Below are 6,000 nucleotides of genomic sequence, written 5' to 3'. Positions count from 1 at the left end.
AATAATATTAATAATAATATTAATAGTAATAATAATAATAATCTCCCACCAAAGCATATTAACTTGTAATTGGTAAACGTGTATTTCGTAGATATTTTTTTATGAGTAAAAATAAATTTCAAATTATTCCGTTTGTATCGAATTTTGTTTGTTTTTTAGTAAAGTCAAGTAAAGTATGCGAACTATCATGCACTTTAAACAGTACCACCTTCTTCCGATGATTCATAACAATTTTTCTTAATTTTTCCAACAAACAAGCAGGTGTGCCCTTGTAAAATTTAGTTTTTCATTGTCCTTGTTTTGTGTTGTATCTTTTTATTTATGTTGTAATTGATATTTTCGTTAAATGTGTTCTATGTATACTTATATCTACCTACATATATAATATCTATCTATATGAAATTTTAATGTCTGTTATGTGCAATCATTTTACAATATTTTATTATCTTTTGATTTATTTTATATGTTCTATGCGTATGACTTTCTAATATTTTGTACATATATGAAAAATACACACAACAACTTAAATATTTGTTCCTTTTTGTATGTTCATACAATTAAACAGTTTGAAAAATATAACAAAAACACATTTCTATATATTTCTTCTATATAAATAAATAACATTTAAATTATCCTTATTACTTTCTGCACGTAATTCAATTTGTATTATAAATTTGTGTAAATATTGTAGCATGTCTGGGAATGCCAGTCACTCATATTTAAAATTGGTTTTGTGTATTATAAATTCATTCACACACATATCTTAATATATACAATATAACATAATTTTAATGGACAATAAATACTTTAGTGAAAATAATTTAAAATAATACATTACTTTCAAATAAATTATATATTAAATTTAATTTTCAAATTCAATTATGACCAAACAGATGATATTCTTTAATTATAAAAATTTTTTAAAATTAATTTTTTGACCTATTTATTAAAATGGTTTTTTATATATTTTTAATCTGGCTTTAGGTCCCTTCTTGTTAATTAATTAAATGTTTAATAAATTTTTTTTTACTCTATATTTTGACTTTCCTTGAGTCATTATCAGGATGACGTATCGTAATCCCATCCAGTATAATATATACGATGGAACAAAGACGATGACGTAGCGTAATCCTGATAATGACTCTCAAGGAGAGTCGAAATATTGAGAATAATAAAAAATATTAAACGATTAATTATTTAACAAGAAGGAACCTAAAGTCAGATTAAAAATATATAAAAAACCATTTTAATAAATAGGTCAAAAAAGGAATTTTAAAAAAATTTTATAATTAAACAAGAAGGGACCTATAGCCAGTTTAAAAATATATGAAAAACCATGATATTCTTTAATTATAAGAAAATTATTCAGATTTTAGTTAGGAATAATAATATAATATTTACAAATAATAATATATATAAATAAATATATATATTTAAATATATAAATAAATATATTTTTATATATATATAAATGTGATTTACTTAGGAATGTAATACAATACTCATCAATAATATAATATAAATATAATAAATATAAAATACAAAAATAATATAATATAAACATGAATTTAGTTAGGAATGTAAAAATATTACAAATAATAATATATATAAATAAATTCAGAAATATATATAAATTGATAGAAATAATTTCATAAAACCGAAAAGCTTTCGGAAATTCTCATTTAAAATTCGCGCGCTGTATATTTTCCGATATTTTAAGTTTATGTAGTTTGGCAGCACTGTCCTTAATTACTATGCCAAAAATGAGCGCGATCTGTCAGACAGTTCGTTTACGGCAGCTGTTGAAACCAGTTCACCTCAGTAGGGCGTTGCGAAAAAAACAATGGAAAAAAATATTGAACAAAGAGTTTGCATCAAATTTTGTGTTTCGAACGAAATTTCGTGTGCAGAATCGTTGCGAATGCTACAAAAGGCTTATGGGGAATCAGTTTTATCGAAAACTCAAGTTTATGAGTGGTACAAAGCCTTCCAGGACGGTCGTACGACCGTCGAAGACATTTCGCAACGCACTACTGAGGTGAACTGGTTTCAACAGCTGCCGTAAACGAACTGTCTGACAGATCGAGCTCATTTTTGGCATAGTAATTAAGGACAGTGCTGCCAAACTACATAAACTTAAAATATCGAAAAATATACAGCGCGCGAATTTTAAATGAGATTCCGAAAACTTTCAAGTTAATCTATAATATAAAAAGTTTTAATTTAGCAATGGTAATAATATTTCTCAATATAATAGTATATAAAAACATATATACAAAAATACAAATAATGTGTATATAAATATACATGATTTTGTTAGGAATGGTAAAAAATAGTCCAATAATAAAATATCAACAATACTATACATATAAAATATGATTTTTTTTAGGAATTATATATATAAAAATATATATATATATATAAATATATACATAAATATGTATATAAATATAAAAACATATTGTAATGAGTAAGAAACTATAAGAATAAGGTTTTATTATTAATTACTTGAAATAATAATTTTATTTTTAAAGGGCTAATTGGTCAGTAGTTAAATAATAAATCTTTATAAATTTTTTTTTTGTTTTTTTAAATAATTTTTAATTGAACCGATAATTCGACAATATTCAATAGTCATTAACAGATTACTGCACTGTAATATTTGATCATTAAAACAATAAATTAATAATTAAAATATTTAACTTTATTAAACTATACGATTATGCCTTTCTAGAAGTCAAGTGTAATACAGCCGATATAGAATATAAAACTAGGCACCTTAATACGTATACGTATATTTTTTTTCCAATAATATATAAAATAAAAAATGATTTATTAAATTTTCATGTTTAATTTTAATATTCAAAACCTCATCTACACAGCTGTGCAGTACTGATCACCTTTGTGATTCAATTACACCTTCATTAGAAATTATGGGTATTAAATAAACAGTTTATATAGTATTTTTATAAATAATTTCTAATTAAGTAAGAGCTTTCACAAATAGTTTGAAGAAAATAATAATATTGTTATGTGTTATTAAATATTTCACAGTTGGTTGAAATGCAGTGTAAGATAGAATACGAAAATGTTTTATATAAATATTTTTATAAATTTAGAATTCAAATTCGTGATTTAGAAATCGTAACCGATATAATATAAAGTAGGAAACATACGATTGACATCCCTGCATTTTTATAAACAACCTTTATTGGTTATGACCATTTTACTAATCATTTGAATAATATGGTTATAATTTATAACCGCAAAGCAAAATATTTGAATATCAATCAAAATGACTGATTATCGTATATACTTTGAGTATAGCCAGGATTACTATCACTTTCTGTACTATCCTAAACTATCATTAAGTTCCGTTTATATGAATCATAACGGCGAGTAATAGACAAAATATGTGAAATCAAAATTCTTGATTTATTAAGTGAATTAAGAATACATATTTTCTAGGATAAAAAAACATAAACTTTCTTATATATTGTTGTTGGATAATATGGAGGATATATATTGAGTGCAGAGCTCTTTCGTGCTTATAAACCAAGCCTAGCTCTTCAAGGAAAAGTGTTTTACTTTTAAATTGTACCCAATGACCAATCTCGTTACATTATAAAAAAGTTAATGCCCACGAATAGTTATCTCTCGTACTAGTGACTAACGTCATGATAAGTCTTTATATAAAACTGGACAATTCACGAATTTTATTGATAAAAAATCTTAGAAACTTTTTGACTTTCTTAGAATTAGTGTAGCCCTTACTCTGAGTAGTATTTTTAGAAACTTTGGTTTGAGATAAAATTGGTTATAGTCTCTTTATTAGACAGCTGCTTCAGTCCGGTGCTGTAAAGTTTCAAAAGTGTTATTCTCAAGTTGCAGACGACTTTAAATTAACTTAAGTAAAAGAGATCATTATTATACAGCTGTTTCAGTCCGGTACCGTAAAGTTCTTAAGGAATACAGCTCCTTCAGATCGATGGTGTACAGTTCCAAAAGTGTTATTCTCGAGTTACAGAGCACTTCAAATTAACTTAAGTAAAACATATCATAATCTTTTTATTAGGCAGCTGTTTTAGTTCGGTACTGTAGAGTTCTTAAGGAATGCACTAAGTACTCGAACTTATTTATTCTCAAATTACAAAGGACTTCAAATTAATTTGAGTATTTAGAAGTATTTTGAAGTTTATATATTGTAGTCATATGTTATATGGGGTCACCAGAGTCTTAAGTATTTTGAACTATGTATTTCTAATTAAAAGCTACGAAGTTAAAAAGCATAAGATCAGTGTAGTACGCTCTACTATTTATGAGACATTGATATGCCCAACAGTACTATATCACTTAATAGTCTACAGCATTATCAATTTTAATTCAAAGCATCACTTTTTTTGGTATATGGAATGAGAAAATCAATATCTCACAGAGCAAGAGTACGTAATTTAACATGCACAAGCATATATACGAATGATATATTTAAATAAGTTTAAATGAATTAAAAATTGATAAATGTTAATAATGTTATAGAACAACAGCTATCTATAAGTAAATAAAATAATATATGAATAATGCTTATAAGACAAATAACATTTAGATATATTACTAAACTAAATTGTCCATTAAAATTGTTAATACTCTTTTTAATTATTTTCACTAAAAAGCTTTAAAGGCTTTGAAAGCACTTAAATATAAAATTTTGGATCTACAATTTAAAAAAAAAAATTTTCATACAGAAATTTTTATTCATTTTTTTTTTTTATTTTTCTTATTTATGTTTGACAAATACAATTTATTAAATATTTTAGATATTAATAATTTTTTAAATATATATTCTTTTGTTTAGCTAAAGACAATAATAACTGTATATGCCATATTTTAAGTAAATTGTTGAAATAATAAATGAACGTGATTTTGTAGCATTTCTCATAAGACAATCAAGACAATCAACAAAAAAAAAAAAATATTTTCAGTTTTCATTCATAAAAAATTTCAGATCTTTATACTCCCAAATGCCCCTACTGTGACTTAATATTTGCATGAAAGTCAACAAACTTAAACTACAAGAAAATATTACATTTGTGAAACTTATTTTGAAAAGACCCAAATACCGATAACCGAAGCAATAATAAACCAAATACATTATTTTTACGTGGTTGCGTACAGTGGACTCCATGGTAGATGCGGACACAGGCGGGAACATATTAAATATTAAAATAAACATGCAAAAATCAATTTTGATAATTGTTTAAAAGGTTTTCCTTTCAGTTTAATGTGTTTCTCTGCTCTTGAAATGTCATTACAATCCTACACGCCACAACTCAATGTAAGACTAATTCATGATACGATTTGTAATTGGTTTGGTTCTCTAGAAGTCCGATCAGCTCGGCACAGTTGAAATTAGTTGCGCCTGAGAATTAAGTTTGACATTTGGAAAGATGAAAATTTGATTATTGAATATTATTCAGAATTATTCACAATTCAAATGGCATTGGAAATGACAAATTTGTGTCAGAATTTTTAAAAATTGAAAGTTTCTATTTTATTTATTTTTATTAAAAACAAACAATTTGTAAGATTTATAGGATTTTTATTTCATTTTAAGATTTGTACAGTTATTACTTAGAAATTTTTATTATGTTATTAGGAAATTGCAATTTAAAAATTCGAATAGTTAATATTTTTTTATATAAATACACATAAATGTATATGCATATGGATAATGTATGTATTATCGCAATAAATGCATAAAGCATATAAGTGTATATGTTTATTGCTATCTGTAATTAGAACTTTGATCACTTGAAGCCGAGGTTAAGCCAATATATTTATGAATTCATTTGAGAAGCATTTGCATCTATTTGATTATACATTTTACGGATTTAAGGAATATTATATGTAGAAGACTAAACGGAATGATCTTTAAATAACTTCATGAACCAATTTAGTTTAGCAACACTAAAGAAGGATATACGCAGTATTTATTTTATATAT

This window comes from Teleopsis dalmanni, chromosome 1 (genome assembly GCF_002237135.1).
Source record: "Teleopsis dalmanni isolate 2A chromosome 1, ASM223713v2, whole genome shotgun sequence".
In the NCBI taxonomy this organism is placed as follows: Eukaryota; Metazoa; Arthropoda; class Insecta; order Diptera; family Diopsidae; genus Teleopsis; species Teleopsis dalmanni.
This window is presented reverse-complemented; position numbering follows the sequence as displayed.